Source organism: Amblyomma americanum, chromosome 11 (genome assembly GCF_052857255.1).
Source record: "Amblyomma americanum isolate KBUSLIRL-KWMA chromosome 11, ASM5285725v1, whole genome shotgun sequence".
NCBI classification, from domain to species: domain Eukaryota; kingdom Metazoa; phylum Arthropoda; class Arachnida; order Ixodida; family Ixodidae; genus Amblyomma; species Amblyomma americanum.
In genome coordinates, this window is record NC_135507.1 from 35,869,582 (window position 1) to 35,887,171 (window position 17,590).

A 17,590-nucleotide genomic window follows, 5' to 3' on the forward strand; every position below is an offset into this window, starting at 1 on the left:
ATGCTTTCATAAAGAACTTCCCGTTTAAAAACGCGCTTGTCGAGAATTAATGGGCACGGATGCGAGCGTGCTCCGTGGGACGAGTTTTCCGCCGAAACATGGAGCAGTTTTGAAAAATTTTCGAGACAGATGCAAATCACGTGGGTCACGGACATGCACCGCATTAATCAATCAAATCACGCAGGCCCACATATTAGAGACATTTAGCATACCGTGTTACAGATACCGTGAGCGGACTACTGAGAGCCCGCCCACCGCCTGTGAGCCCACGCTGATTGGTCCCGATGCCCCAGGCGCGCGCGCAGCTGCTTACAGCTGCCTGGTGCCTGGCGCCATATGTCGCCATGAAGCCGATTTGCGTATGCGCATTGGCTGCGCGCGGGCTTCCGGTGCTCCGGTACCGGTAACACGGTACACGGTATGCTAACGGTGTCTATACTGATTGGCCACCAACGCACGCCGCATCTGCGCTCTTGGCCAACCGATCTCAAACCCATGTAAAAGAGGCGCCGCACGCGAAGTTCGGAGGGCCGCTCGGCAACACTGAACAAATGTCATCGGGTTTATACACCATTGCGAATAGCACGACAATCGCAATATAGCCTTCGCCTGATAGCGCTCTTTTACTGGTAATCTGAAGTCATGTTAAAAGGCATACACGATATATATGTAGCAACCGTGGAGAACAGGAAACGGTTAGGTGACGTGCTGGTTCCAAAGAACGAAAGTGTTAATGAGAAAAAGCTTCACGGCGACACCTTACACCCAATCAGTGACAATAGCGAATCGTTCGCCGATGACGCCAGTGATAGCATTAATGAATATAACGCTTTCTTTTATGGGTGTCCAAAAGCCAATACAAGAAGCTCCAACGTTGTTTTTTTTTTTTTTTACTGCGTGAGCAGCATGAGTGCCATTCGGGGAAAAGCGCCAGCGTGTGTGTCTGTGTGGCCGCCGAGTGAAGCCTCCGGCGCCTGCAGTGAGCTGAGAGGGAAAATCTGCAACGGGTGAAGCGGAGAGGCGAGAGATAAAAAATTATCAGCATCACCTTTGTATCGGGGTGACGAAAAGTTTCACCTAGCCATTAATTCCTAGCCTGCTTAATATCTTCGCATTACCTGCCAATTTTCTTCCCATTTAGACAACTCTCGAGATTGAGAGAGGTGGGCGCACCGACAACCGCTAGCGAGCGGCGATTGTGGAGAGAGGGAAAGCGAGCGCAAGTCATCAGCTGGTTCAATGTGGTGCACTAAGGCGAAATATGTTTAATCCAAGAAATGTGAAAGCATAAGAAATTACTGCTTAACAGTAAATACAGCCAAAATAATTCTTTGTGTAAATGCAGCAAATATAAACCACACATTCATTAGCGACACATAATATGCGGCCTGAGGCGAAGCGAAATTAATCGGCGCGAAGCTTCCAAGCAATGGGTTGCGGCAAAAAGAAGAGAAAAAAACATCCATTAGAATATCATGCAGTGAAAATGCGTCATCCTAAACGCGCATTCTGCTTACGCGGTTCTTCACGTCAGGTATGGTAAATTTTTTCCCGCATCCAGTCAGCGCCAACTTGTTGGCATATAAATATGCATGATGCGGTCCCATACGGCTAAGCAGGAGAGTAGAACGTTTAACCCGAAGCACTTGGTACAGCCCCGCGAAAAAATTTAACATAGCGAGACTCAACTGCGGCTGTGCTTTGGGAGGCGATCGTGGAATGGTAAACTAAGCTGAGGCAGGCGGGGAGCGACCTGCAGGTGCCATGTCCGCCGCAGCCGGGCCATCAGTTGAAAGTGTCGCACTCGCTGTGTTCACCTAGCGGCTTTTGCGAAGTATACAGACGTACAAAGTTCAAACAACACGAGGGGCAAAATGCAAGTGCGTGGCAGTTCTTCAAAGTCTGAACAGCGTTGCCCCTCTTAGAAAGTCAAGTGTATACGGAGATAACTAGACCCGTTAGGGAGTCTGCCAGGTGACCCCTTCGGTGAACAAAAACGACGGCAATGCCTCCAGTTTGTATATCAGCCTCAGACGTGCGACCGGCCTCCTTCGACACGCGACTTAGTGCTGGCTGCGCGTGTAGGTCCGAGATTTTAGCAAGTATTTCAGGTTAACAACGGGATCGATGTTCCAGACTAAAACTAAGAGAGTTGCACGTTCGAAGATGCAAGCGGCAAAACTGGCCGATCGACATCCCACTTACTGGTTTTGGCCCGGTGGTCGAGGAGCAGCAAGTTTCGAGAAGACTTCGATGAATCAAGCAGATTTCACGTGCACCGCCTACGACACAGCACCTCCAAGACCGGCCGATATTACACGTCGGCACAAGTTCTTTCGCCCACGACGGTGGAGGAGACAAGGTGGCTGCCGGGTTAAGGGTTGGTACGAACACAACTTTGCCGAGCACAGGTTACAGCCGGGAGACGAAGTTGCAACTTCGATTACGGATTCCGGGTTCTCAGTTCACAGTGTAGCGGCGGTTATTGTTTCACTATAGTCTGGCCAGTCAACGTCAGTCTCGAACGGCGTGAAGAACGAACGCCATCCAACCGCAGTTTGAAGGGTGGAGCCGGTCTGTCGGCCGTCCCATTTTGCCGACTGTTAGGCCTAGGACAAGTCTCGCCAAATCCCGCGCGCCAGCCCAGACGAAGCGCTGAGCATTGTCATCAGCGCTTACCACTGCCATTGTACTTTATCGGCCCATCTCGGTGATAAATCTTCATTCGGTTTCTTTATAGCTTTTCCTTCTTTTCGTGCTTTGCAGGTGGATTCCGCTCGACTGATTGGCCGCGGAAGGGATGCAACAGGTATGTCTTAGTCGTCGCTTTGTTTGCCTCTTCATGTGACCGGGTATTCTGCAACCGACGAGCCTGTGATCACAGTACCCTCAGGGCAGAGACAGTGTAATAACGCGCTTCAGAACTTCATCTTGAGCAAACGAACCAACCCTTTCATGCATATTGTCACAGTTATGCGTATTATCAAGTCACTGCTTTAACCATTATTAGTGCGCTGCACTCAACACTTACTCCGCTGTTGCGTGCGAATTCAAAAATATTGGTTGAGGCGCTTTTTTTCTGCAATATGTAGGCGACATAAAAGTTGAGCTTGGATGCGCCTGCCTCGCAGATACTTCGCAGCTTGATTTTCATTTTAAAGCAGCGCGAAACACAGGACGTAGTGGAAGAAACAATGGACGACACGAGAGCTAACAACTGAATTCTGATTTCTTGAAGGTTTAGTTGTATAAGCACCAAACACAACAACCGAAACAGAAAACATATCATAAAATCGCGATAGCCCTTAAAAACCGTACGCGAATGCAGCGGGAGGTCTATCGCCACATCTTAACAAAGCCAACCAGCAATCTTGACGCATGGCATGCACCAGAAACACCAGGCAGGCGTCAGAAACATGTGTCGCTTCTCCGTCTATCAATCTCGTGGAAAAAAGAGATTCGCGCCCTCAGGGAATGTGTGACGGCAGGTTGATAGCAGGTGTATGAAATGCGCTAAGATTGCTGGTTGGCTTTGTTAAGATGTGGCGATTAACCTCCCGCTGCATGCGCGTGCGGTTTTTAAGGGCTATCGGGATTTTAAGATGTTTTCTTTTTCGGTTGTTGTTTTGGTGCTTATATAAATAACCCTTGTAGAAATAAAAATTCAGTTGTTAGGTAGCGCTCGTGTCGTCCATTGTTTCTTCCATTACGTCCTGTGTTTCGCGCTGCTTTGAGATGAATCCGTTACAACATGCCCAGTTTTATGTTCTCGTTGATTTTCATATTTATTTCGACCTTACGATGAAAAGCTCATCTTCGGTAAAATGATTACTTTATCGTATATTTCTTACAGTACATATCGGACAATTAACAGCCACTAACAAAGAGCGGCTGTCTTTCCCCACAGTATATAGTGCATGGCCACTGTTAAAATGGAGTAAAAGCGTGTGCTCCCTGCCATGGACGAAAAAAGATGCGCTGTGCTTTTGTCTAAAATACATTCTGGGCTGCTTTGTACGTCAGCTTATATCGAAAAAAAAACCACGGTATGCTGCAAAGATTAAGATCGCAAGCTATTTTGCACCAGATATGGAACGATCCCACATGTGGACTGTGGAGTAAAACAATAAATTTACGGAACATGACTGCAACGCTTCCACCAGCTATAAGAAATTGAAAAACCGATGTCTTGAGGAGAGAACTTCGCCGCAAGGATTTTAGGAAGGATTTGCGATGAAAAGCAAAACGTATTTCCCTATTCTCGAGCTGAGAGCTCATGCAAAAAAAAAACGCTAGGTGCTAGCTATTGGTGTCAGAAGATTTGTGTCTGAGCCCTTTGCTTTCAAAGACCCCCCCCCGCCCTTTCGTACGTTACTGCAAAGCAATGATATCTTGGAACCCTGCCACAGCGTAGGCAGCCGCGTGAGCAACATCATCTGTGAAATCTCTGAAGGAGAAATGCAATTTCCAGACCTTTATCTAGTGGCAGCGTCGGCCACGACATTCTGCGAGCTGTGTCCTGAAACTAGACTGTTTCCTCACGCGAATGGAATACAATGCTGCATGAATAGAAACCTCCGTTAGTGTCTGCTCTATCGATAATGGAAGCCACATGGGCCGCATCTTGGCGCTAATACATACTTGACCGGCGTAAGCTGCTGGCCGTAAACTTTGAAATCTCGAAAGTGATTTCGATAATTTTATGAGTTTCAAAGAAACCGTTCGGTAATGTTCAGCAAGGTTACATTGCGTGTTAAAGAAAAGTTACTCCTGGTAATTCACTGCTGAAAAGCGTGAATAATTATTTTAATCGAAAGATCATATTGGTGATCCTTGTAAATCATATTGGTGCATCGTCATTTGAACCAAGGAGCGCCACATATCGCCGAGGGTGATGACAATCAAACAGAATAAAATTAAAGCCTATGGTATTCTACATTGGCTCATGTTACAAATCTTTGACACTACATACCTGCAGAAAATAAAAAAATTGACCCTTCTCGTTACAAAACAAGTTCTGTTCACATTGGAAAAAAATATTTTTCCACAAAAACAGTGGGTGAGAGCGTTAAAGTGTTACCCTTTCCAGACTTTATGGGAATCCACGTTGCCCCTTGCCCGCCAAAGGCCCCTTTATCTGCCTCTTGTTGCATGCCGCGGCTCTTCCCCTACCGGCCCCCAGCGGAGTAAGCGGCGAAGAGGTGCCCGCGCCATCACGTGGGCAGCCCCCCTTTCCCCCTCAAGTCGTCGGCTAGCGGGCCCAGGCGACCAGAACTCGTCTCCCGTGCCTGCTGCCTGCCTGGTGCGGCGCTGCTCCTTGACCGCGAATGAGGGAAGCCGTCCGAATTTGGGGGATCCCAATAAACGGATTTGCCTGCGGGCTATTCATCAGTGGTGCTGTTCTTCGCGGCCACAGCTGTGGTTCGAGCTAGCGGAGTGGAGTTGGCTCTGTGTGCAGGGTCCAAACCGCGCTGGAAACCGCACAAATTCTCCAACAATACCCCACGAATAATTCCAGCTGAGTGCAAATTGCACAACATTCACGCAACACATTGCACACAACAACATTGCAAACCTGGGCCCATCAGTGTTCGGTCATCTTGGAACGGTGCAAAGGACGGGACTGGAGATCAGGTAAGGAGATACGACAGAAAGTGCCTGTCGACATGTTGTTTGTTTTCAGATACGCGTGGTACGGGATTTAATTCTCCGACATAACAGGAGAACAAAAAATACGACATTCCCGAGGGGGGGGGGGGGGGGGGGGGGTACACATTTTACTCATTTGCGACCAGAATAAAAGAGTTTTATTCATCAGAGCTTCCGCCATATCACGTTTCTTCTATTCACCTCATAGACGCAACGAAACAGGCCGCAGATGAGGAGCCAATAAGCGTTAATGAAATGGCCCGTGTGGCCGCACGTCCAGTTTCTTGCACCCGACGAAGGATTCCTAAAAAGGTTCTTGGTTGAGCCCTTTCTGCACTCGTCTTTAACTCAACCCAGCGAATACACGGCGGCAGGTGTGGCCGCTGACGCTAGGCGTTTTCTATCTGGAGTGCGCCGCCATGGGGTTCCAGCAAAAAAAGTCACCGAACGCCTGAAGATTGGTCGTTTTAGCAAATTATTCTTCAGAGCTTCCGTTATTTGGCCTAATGGCAGCGCACTCTAGATAGTAAACGGCTTAAGTCTGCGGCGCCACCTGCCGCCACGTATTCGCTCATCTGTGTTCATGACGAGTACACGTATGTCTCAACTAGGAATGGTTTTAGGAATGCTTCGTCAACTGCAAAAAACTGGTGATGATGCTAAACGGGACATTTCATTAGGGCTTAATTTCTACTTACCTGCCGCCTCCTTCGTTGTTATTATAAGGTCAATTGAATAAAAGTGAAGTGACCCACACTGTGACAAGCAAAGTTCGCTTTTATTTTCATCAGAAATATTTAACATATGCCGAAGCGACGAATCTTCAGGCCATCGGCGACTTTTCTAGCTTGAGCGCAATGGAAATGCACCGCAGATAGAAAACGGCAAGCGACTGCGGCGCCACCTCCAGCCATGTATTCGCTGGCTGAGTTTATGACGAGTGCACATGTGGCTCAACTTGGAACACATTTAGGTATCCTTCGTTGCGTTCAAGAAACTATACGATAGGCTTAAGGGGCATTTCATTAGCGCTTAATTTCTACATAGCTGCGGCCTCCTTCGTAGTTATTATGAGCTCAATTGAATAAAAGCGAAGTGATGACCAGTCTGACAAGAAAAGATCGCTTTTATTCCCATCGGAAATATGAAAAATATGCCGAAGCGACGAAACTTCTGGCCATCGGCGACTTTTTTAGCTTGAGCGCAATGGAAATGCACCGCAGATAGAAAATGGCAAGCGACTGCGGCGCCGCCTACCGCCGTGTATTCGCTGGCTGAGTTTATGACGATTGCACATGTGGGTCCACTAGGAACACTTTTAGGTATCCCTCGTTACGTTCACGAAACTGGACGATAGGCTTACGGGGCACTTCATTAGCGCTTAATTTCTACTTACTTGCGGCCTCCTTCGTAGTTATTATGAGCTCAATTGAATAAAGGCGAAGTGATGACCACTCTGACAAGAAAAGTGTGCTTTTATTCCCATCGGAAATATGAAAAATATGCCGCAGCGACGAATCTTCTGGCCATCAGCGACTTTTTTAGCTTGAGCGCAATGGAAATGCACCGGCGATAGAAAACGGCAAGCGACTGCGGCGCCACCTCCCGCCGTGTATTCGCTGGCTGAGTTTATGACGATTGCACATGTGGGTCAACTAGGAACACATTAAGGTATCCTTCGTTGCGTACTAGAAACTATACGATAGGCTTAAGGGGAGCTTCATTACCGCTTAATTTCTACTTACATGCGGCCTCCTTCGTGGTTATTATGAGCTGAATTGAATAAAGGCGAAGTTACGAACACTCTGAGAAAAAAGGTTTGCTTTTATTCCCATCAGAAATATGAAAAATATGCCGAAGCGACGAATCTTCTGGCCATCGGCGACTTTTTTAGCTTGAGAGCAATGGAAATGCACCGCCGATAGAAAATGGCAAGCGACTGCGGCGCCACCTCTCGCCGTGGATTCGCTGGCTGAGTTTATGACGATTGCACATGTGGGTCAACTAGGAACACATTAAGGTATCCTTCGTTGCGTGCTAGAAACTATACGATAGGCTTAAGGGGAGCTTCATTACCGCTTAATTTCTACTTACCTGCGGCCTCCTTCGTAGTTATTATGAGCTCAATTGAATAAAGGCGAAGTGATGGCAACTCTGACAAGAAAAGTGGGCTTTTATTCCCATCGGAAATATAAAAAATATGCCGAAGCGACGAGTCTTCTGACCATCGGCGACTTTTTTAGCTTGAGAGCAATGGAAATGCACCGCCGATAGAAAATGGCAAGCGACGGCGGCGCCACCTCCAGCCATGTATTCGCTGCCTGAGTTTATGACGAGTGTACAAGTGGCTCAACTAGGAATACATTTAGGTATCCTTCGTTGCGTTCAAGAAACTATACGATAGGCTTAAGGGGCACTTCATAAGCGCTTAATTTCTACTTACCTGCGGCCTCCTTCGTAGTTATTATGAGCTGAATTGAATAAAGGCGAAGTTACGAACACTCTGACAAAAAAGGTTTGCTTTTATTCCCATCGGAAATATGAAAAATATGCCGAAGCGACGAATCTTCTGGCCATCGGCGACTTTTTTAGCTTGAGAGCAATGGAAATGCACCGCCGATAGAAAACGGCAAGCGACTGCGGCGCCACCTCCCGCCGTGGATTCGCTGGCTGAGTTTATGACGATTGCACATGTGGGTCAACTAGGAACACATTAAGGTATCCTTCGTTGCGTGCTAGAAACTATACGATAGGCTTAAGGGGAGCTTCATTACCGCTTAATTTCTACTTACCTGCGGCCTCCTTCGTAGTTATTATGAGCTGAATTGAATAAAGGCGAAGTTACGAACACTCTGACAAAAAAGGTTTGCTTTTATTCCCATCGGAAATATGAAAAATATGCCGAAGCGACGAATCTTCTGGCCATCTTCGACTTTTTTTAGCTTGAGCGCAATGGAAATGCACCGCCGATAGAAAACGGCAAGCGACTGCGGCGCCACCTCCCGCCGTGTATTCGCTGGCTGAGTTTATGACGAGTGCACATGTGGCTCAACTAGGAATACATTTAGGTATCCTTCGTTGCGTTCAAGAAACAGTACGATAGGCTAAAGGGGCCCTTCATTAGCGCTTAATTTCTACTTACCTGCGGCCTCCTTCGTAGTTATTATGAGCTCAATTGAATAAAGGCGAAGTGATGACCACTCTGACAGGAAAAGCGTGCTTTTATTCCCATCGGAAATATGAAAAATATGCCGAAGCGACGAATCTTCTGGCCATCGGCGACTTTTGTGGCTTGAGCGAAATGGAAATGCACCGCCGATAGAAAACGGCAAGCGACTGCGGCGCCACCTCCCGCCGTGGATTCGCTGGCTGAGTTTATGACGATTGCACATGTGGGTCAACTAGGAACACATTAAGGTATCCTTCGTTGCGTGCTAGAAACTATACGATAGGCTTAAGGGGAGCTTCATTACCGCTTAATTTCTACTTACCTGCGGCCTCCTTCGTAGTTATTATGAGCTGAATTGAATAAAGGCGAAGTTACGAACACTCTGACAAAAAAGGTTTGCTTTTATTCAAATCAGAAATATGAAAAATATGCCGAAGCGACGATTCTTCTGGCCATCGGCGACTTTTTTAGCTTGAGCGCCATGGAAATGCACCGCCGATAGAAAATGGCAAGCGACGACGGCGCCACCTCCCGCCGTGTATTCGCTGGCTGAGTTTATGACGATTGCACATGTGGGTCAACTAGGAACACATTTAGGTATCCTTCGTTGCGTTCAAGAAACTATACGATAGGCTTAAGGGGCCCTTCATTAGCGCTTAATTTCTACTTACCTGCGGCCTCCTTCGTAGTTATTATGAGCTGAATTGAATAAAGGCGAAGTTACGAACACTGACAAAAAAGGTTTGCTTTTATTCCCATCGGAAATATGAAAAATATGCCGAAGCGACGAATCTTCTGGCCATCTTCGACTTTTTTAGCTTGAGCGCAATGGAAATGCACCGCCGATAGAAAACGGCAAGCGACTGCGGCGCCACCTCCCGCCGTGTATTCGCTGGCTGAGTTTATGACGATTGCACATGTGGGTCAACTAGGAACACATTTAGGTATCCTTCGTTGCGTTCAAGAAACTATACGATAGGCTTAAGGGGCCCTTCATTAGCGCTTATTTCTACTTACCTGCGGCCTCCTTCGTAGTTATTATGAGCTCAATTGAATAAAGGCGAAGTGATGACCACTCTGACAAGAAAAGTTCGCTTTTATTCCCATCGGAAATATGAAAAATATGCCGAAGCGACGAATCTTCTGGCCATCGGCGACTTTTTTAGCTTGAGCGCAATGCAAATGCACCGCAGATAGAAAATGGCAAGCGACTGCGGCGCCGCCTCCCGCCATGTATTCGCTGGCTGAGTTTATGACAAGTGCACTTGTGGGTCCACTAGGAACACTTTTAGGTATCCCTCGTTACGTTCAAGAAACTGGACGATAGGCTTATGGGGCACTTCATTAGCGCTTAATTTCTACTTACTTGCGGCCTCCTTCGTAGTTATTATGAGCTCAATTGAATAAAGGCGAAGTGATGACCACTCTGAGAAGAAAAGTGTGCTTTTATTCCCATCGGAAATATGAAAAATATGCCGCAGCGACGAATCTTCTGGCCATCAGCGATTTTTTTAGCTTGAGCGCAATGGAAATGCACCGCCGATAGAAAACGGCAAGCGACTGCGGCGCCACCTCCCGCCGTGTATTCGCTGGCTGAGTTTATGACGATTGCACATGTGGGTCAACTAGGAACACATTTAGGTATCCTTCGTTGCGTTCAAGAAACTATACGATAGGCTTAAGGGGCCCTTCATTAGCGCTTAATTTCTACTTACCTGCGGCCTCCTTCGTAGTTATTATGAGCTGAATTGAATAAAGGCGAAGTTACGAACGCTCTGACAAAAAAGGTTTGCTTTTATTCCCATCGGAAATATGAAAAATATGCCGAAGCGACGAATCTTCTGGCCATCGGCGACTTTTATAGCTTGAGCGAAATGGAAATGCACCGCCGATAGAAAACGGCAAGCGACTGCGGCGCCACCTCCCGCCGTGGATTCGCTGGCTGAGTTTATGACGATTGCACATGTGGGTCAACTAGGAACACATTAAGGTATCCTTCGTTGCGTGCTAGAAACTATACGATAGGCTTAAGGGGAGCTTCATTACCGCTTAATTTCTACTTACCTGCGGCCTCCTTCGTAGTTATTATGAGCTGAATTGAATAAAGGCGAAGTTACGAACACTCTGACAAAAAAGGTTTGCTTTTATTCCCATCAGAAATATGAAAAATATGCCGAAGCGACGAATCTTCTGGCCATCTTCGACTTTTTTAGCTTGAGCGCAATGGAAATGCACCGCCGATAGAAAACGGCAAGCGACTGCGGCGCCACCTCCCGCCGTGTATTCGCTGGCTGAGTTTATGACGATTGCACATGTGGGTCAACTAGGAACACATTTAGGTATCCTTCGTTGCGTTCAAGAAATTATACGATAGGCTTAAGGGGCCCTTCATTAGCGCTTAATTTCTACTTACCTGCGGCCTCCTTCGTAGTTATTATGAGCTGAATTGAATAAAGGCGAAGTTACGAACGCTCTGACAAAAAAGGTTTGCTTTTATTCCCATCGGAAATATGAAAAATATGCCGAAGCGACGAATCTTCTGGCCATCTTCGACTTTTTTAGCTTGAGCGCAATGGAAATGCACCGCCGATAGAAAACGGCAAGCGACTGCGGCGCCACCTCCCGCCGTGTATTCGCTGGCTGAGTTTATGACGATTGCACATGTGGGTCAACTAGGAACACATTTAGGTATCCTTCGTTGCGTTCAAGAAACTATACGATAGGCTTAAGGGGCCCTTCATTAGCGCTAATTTCTACTTACCTGCGGCCTCCTTCGTAGTTATTATGAGCTGAATTGAATAAAGGCGAAGTTACGAACGCTCTGACAAAAAAGGTTTGCTTTTATTCCCATCGGAAATATGAAAAATATGCCGAAGCGACGAATCTTCTGGCCATCTTCGACTTTTTTAGCTTGAGCGCAATGGAAATGCACCGCCGATAGAAAACGGCAAGCGACTGCGGCGCCACCTCCCGCCGTGTATTCGCTGGCTGAGTTTATGACGATTGCACATGTGGGTCAACTAGGAACACATTTAGGTATCCTTCGTTGCGTTCAAGAAACTATACGATAGGCTTAAGGGGCCCTTCATTAGCGCTAATTTCTACTTACCTGCGGCCTCCTTCGTAGTTATTATGAGCTGAATTGAATAAAGGCGAAGTTACGAACGCTCTGACAAAAAAGGTTTGCTTTTATTCCCATCAGAAATATGAAAAATATGCCGAAGCGACGAATCTTCTGGCCATCTTCGACTTTTTTAGCTTGAGCGCAATGGAAATGCACCGCCGATAGAAAACGGCAAGCGACTGCGGCGCCACCTCCCGCCGTGTATTCGCTGGCTGAGTTTATGACGATTGCACATGTGGGTCAACTAGGAACACATTTAGGTATCCTTCGTTGCGTTCAAGAAACTATACGATAGGCTTAAGGGGCCCTTCATTAGCGCTTAATTTCTACTTACCTGCGGCCTCCTTCGTAGTTATTATGAGCTCAATTGAATAAAGGCGAAGTGATGACCACTCTGACAGGAAAAGCGTGCTTTTATTCCCATCGGAAATATGAAAAATATGCCGAAGCGACGAATCTTCTGGCCATCGGCGACTTTTTTAGCTTGAGCGAAATGGAAATGCACCGCAGATAGAAAATGGCAAGCGACTGCGGCGCCGCCTCCCGCCATGTATTCGCTGGCTGAGTTTATGACGATTGCACATGTGGGTCAACTAGGAACACATTTAGGTATCCTTCGTTGCGTTCAAGAAACTATACGATAGGCTTAAGGGGCCCTTCATTAGCGCTTAATTTCTACTTACCTGCGGCCTCCTTCGTAGTTATTATGAGCTCAATTGAATAAAGGCGAAGTGATGACCACTCTGACAGGAAAAGCGTGCTTTTATTCCCATCAGAAATATGAAAAATATGCCGAAGCGACGAATCTTCTGGCCATCGGCGACTTTTTTAGCTTGAGCGAAATGGAAATGCACCGCCGATAGAAAACGGCAAGCGACTGCGGCGCCACCTCCCGCCGTGGATTCGCTGGCTGAGTTTATGACGATTGCACATGTGGGTCAACTAGGAACACATTAAGGTATCCTTCGTTGCGTGCTAGAAACTATACGATAGGCTTAAGGGGAGCTTCATTACCGCTTAATTTCTACTTACCTGCGGCCTCCTTCGTAGTTATTATGAGCTGAATTGAATAAAGGCGAAGTTACGAACACTCTGACAAAAAAGGTTTGCTTTTATTCCCATCAGAAATATGAAAAATATGCCGAAGCGACGAATCTTCTGGCCATCTTCGACTTTTTTAGCTTGAGCGCAATGGAAATGCACCGCCGATAGAAAACGGCAAGCGACTGCGGCGCCACCTCCCGCCGTGTATTCGCTGGCTGAGTTTATGACGATTGCACATGTGGGTCAACTAGGAACACATTTAGGTATCCTTCGTTGCGTTCAAGAAACTATACGATAGGCTTAAGGGGCCCTTCATTAGCGCTTATTTCTACTTACCTGCGGCCTCCTTCGTAGTTATTATGAGCTGAATTGAATAAAGGCGAAGTTACGAACGCTCTGACAAAAAAGGTTTGCTTTTATTCCCATCGGAAATATGAAAAATATGCCGAAGCGACGAATCTTCTGGCCATCTTCGACTTTTTTAGCTTGAGCGCAATGGAAATGCACCGCCGATAGAAAACGGCAAGCGACTGCGGCGCCACCTCCCGCCGTGTATTCGCTGGCTGAGTTTATGACGATTGCACATGTGGGTCAACTAGGAACACATTTAGGTATCCTTCGTTGCGTTCAAGAAACTATACGATAGGCTTAAGGGGCCCTTCATTAGCGCTTAATTTCTACTTACCTGCGGCCTCCTTCGTAGTTATTATGAGCTCAATTGAATAAAGGCGAAGTGATGACCACTCTGACAGGAAAAGCGTGCTTTTATTCCCATCGGAAATATGAAAAATATGCCGAAGCGACGAATCTTCTGGCCATCGGCGACTTTTTTAGCTTGAGCGAAATGGAAATGCACCGCAGATAGAAAATGGCAAGCGACTGCGGCGCCGCCTCCCGCCATGTATTCGCTGGCTGAGTTTATGACGAGTGGACATGTGGCTCCACTACGAATACATTTAGGTATCCTTCGTTGCGTTCAAGAAACTACACGATAGGCTTAAGGGGCACTTCATTAGCGCTTAATTTCTACTTACCTGCGGCCTCCTTCGTAGTTATTATGAGCTCAATTGAATAAAAGCGAAGTGATGACCACTCTGACAAGAAAAGTTCGCTTTTATTCCCATCGGAAATATGAAAAATATGCCGAAGCGACGAATCTTCTGGCCATCGGCGACTTTTTTAGCTTGAGCGCAATGCAAATGCACCGCAGATAGAAAATGGCAAGCGACTGCGGCGCCGCCTCCCGCCATGTATTCGCTGGCTGAGTTTATGACAAGTGCACTTGTGGGTCCACTAGGAACACTTTTAGGTATCCCTCGTTACGTTCAAGAAACTGGACGATAGGCTTATGGGGCACTTCATTAGCGCTTAATTTCTACTTACTTGCGGCCTCCTTCGTAGTTATTATGAGCTCAATTGAATAAAGGCGAAGTGATGACCACTCTGAGAAGAAAAGTGTGCTTTTATTCCCATCGGAAATATGAAAAATATGCCGCAGCGACGAATCTTCTGGCCATCAGCGATTTTTTTAGCTTGAGCGCAATGGAAATGCACCGCCGATAGAAAACGGCAAGCGACTGCGGCGCCACCTCCCGCCGTGTATTCGCTGGCTGAGTTTATGACGATTGCACATGTGGGTCAACTAGGAACACATTAAGGTATCCTTCGTTGCGTCCTAGAAACTATACGATAGGCTTAAGGGGAGCTTCATAACCGCTTAATTTCTACTTACCTGCGGCCTCCTTCGTGGTTATTATGAGCTGAATTGAATAAAGGCGAAGTTACGAACACTCTGACAAAAAAGGTTTGCTTTTATTCCCATCAGAAATATGAAAAATATGCCGAAGCGACGCATCTTCTGGCCATCGGCGACTTTTTTAGCTTGAGCGCAATGGAAATGCGCCGCCGACAGAAAACGGCAAGCGACTACGGCGCCACCTCCCGCCGTGTATTCACTGGCTGAGTTTATGACGATTGCACATGTGGGTCAACTAGGAATACATTAAGGTATCCTTCGTTGCGTGCTAGAAACTATACGATAGGCTTAAGGGGAGCTTCATTACCGCTTAATTTCTACTTACCTGCGGCCTCCTTCGTAGTTATTATGAGCTGAATTGAATAAAGGCGAAGTTACGAACACTCTGACAAAAAAGGTTTGCTTTTATTCAAATCAGAAATATGAAAAATATGCCGAAGCGACGATTCTTCTGGCCATCGGCGACTTTTTTAGCTTGAGCGCCATGGAAATGCACCGCCGATAGAAAATGGCAAGCGACGACGGCGCCACCTCCCGCCGTGTATTCGCTGGCTGAGTTTATGACGATTACACATGTGGGTCAAATAGGAACACATTAAGGTATCCTTCGTTGAGTGCTAGAAACTATACGATAGGCTTAAGGGGAGCTTCATTACCGCTTAATTTCTACTTACCTGCGACCTCCTTCGTAGTTATTATGAGCTGAATTGAATAAAGGCGAAGTTACGAACACTCTGACAAAAAAGGTTTGCTTTTATTCAAATCAGAAATATGAAAAATATGCCGAAGCGACGAATCTTCTGGCCATCAGCGACTTTTTTAGCTTGAGCGCAATGGAAATGCACCGCCGATAGAAAATGGCAAGCGACGACGGCGCCACCTCCCGCCGTGTATTCGCTGGCTGAGTTTATGACGATTGCACATGTGGGTCAACTAGGAACACATTAAGGTATCCTTCGTTGCGTGCTAGAAACTATACGATAGGCTTAAGGGGAGCTTCATTACCGCTTAATTTCTACTTACCTGCGGCCTCCTTCGTAGTTATTATGAGCTGAATTGAATAAAGGCGAAGTTACGAACACTCTGACAAAAAAGGTTTGCTTTTATTCAAATCAGAAATATGAAAAATATGCCGAAGCGACGAATCTTCTGGCCATCGGCGACTTTTTTAGCTTGAGAGCAATGGAAATGCACCGCCGATAGAAAATGGCAAGCGACGACGGCGCCACCTCCCGCCGTGTATTCGCTGGCTGAGTTTATGACGATAGCACATGTGGGTCAACTAGGAACACATTAAGGTATCCTTCGTTGCGTGCTAGAAACTATACGATAGGCTTAAGGGGAGCTTCATTACCGCTTAATTTCTACTTACCTGCGACCTCCTTCGTAGTTATTATGAGCTGAATTGAATAAAGGCGAAGTTACGAACACTCTGACAAAAAAGGTTTGCTTTTATTCAAATCAGAAATATGAAAAATATGCCGAAGCGACGAATCTTCTGGCCATCGGCAACTTTTTTAGCTTGAGCGAAATGGAAATGCACCGCCGATAGAAAACGGCAAGCGACTGCGGCGCCACCTCCCGCCGTGGATTCGCTGGCTGAGTTTATGACGATTGCACATGTGGGTCAACTAGGAACACATTAAGGTATCCTTCGTTGCGTGCTAGAAACTATACGATAGGCTTAAGGGGAGCTTCATTACCGCTTAATTTCTACTTACCTGCGGCCTCCTTCGTAGGTATTATGAGCTGAATTGAATAAAGGCGAAGTTACGAACACTCTGACAAAAAAGGTTTGCTTTTATTCCCATCGGAAATATGAAAAATATGCCGAAGCGACGAATCTTCTGGCCATATTCGACTTTTTTAGCTTGAGCGCAATGGAAATGCACCGCCGATAGAAAACGGCAAGCGACTGCGGCGCCACCTCCCGCCGTGTATTCGCTGGCTGAGTTTATGACGAGTGCACATGTGGCTCAACTAGGAATACATTTAGGTATCCTTCGTTGCGTTCAAGAAACAGTACGATAGGCTAAAGGGGCCCTTCATTAGCGCTTAATTTCTACTTACCTGCGGCCTCCTTCGTAGTTATTATGAGCTCAATTGAATAAAGGCGAAGTGATGACCACTCTGACAGGAAAAGCGTGCTTTTATTCCCATCGGAAATATGAAAAATATGCCGAAGCGACGAATCTTCTGGCCATCGGCGACTTTTTTAGCTTGAGCGAAATGGAAATGCACCGCCGATAGAAAACGGCAAGCGACTGCGGCACCACCTCCCGCCGTGGATTCGCTGGCTGAGTTTATGACGATTGCACATGTGGGTCAACTAGGAACACATTAAGGTATCCTTCGTTGCGTGCTAGAAACTATACGATAGGCTTAAGGGGAGCTTCATTACCGCTTAATTTCTACTTCCCTGCGGCCTCCTTCGTAGTTATTATGAGCTGAATTGAATAAAGGCGAAGTTACGAACACTCTGACAAAAAAGGTTTGCTTTTATTCCCATCAGAAATATGAAAAATATGCCGAAGCGACGAATCTTCTGGCCATCTTCGACTTTTTTAGCTTGAGCGCAATGGAAATGCACCGCCGATAGAAAACGGCAAGCGACTGCGGCGCCACCTCCCGCCGTGTATTCGCTGGCTGAGTTTATGACGATTGCACATGTGGGTGAACTAGGAACACATTAAGGTATCCTTCGTTGCGTTCAAGAAACTATACGATAGGCTTAAGGGGCCCTTCATTAGCGCTTAATTTCTACTTACCTGCGGCCTCCTTCGTAGTTATTATGAGCTGAATTGAATAAAGGCGAAGTTACGAACGCTCTGACAAAAAAGGTTTGCTT

General features: G+C 46.7%; 1 long non-coding RNA gene across 1 annotated transcript; it reads left to right on the forward strand.

Annotated features, from left to right (window-relative positions):
* Positions 1-2,771: 2,771 nt before the first annotated feature.
* On the forward strand, positions 2,772-5,391 carry LOC144110253 (uncharacterized). Its single transcript, XR_013309776.1, has 2 exons — positions 2,772-2,809; positions 5,183-5,391. It is a non-coding gene; the product is annotated as an uncharacterized LOC144110253 (long non-coding RNA).
* Positions 5,392-17,590: the final 12,199 nt, after the last annotated feature.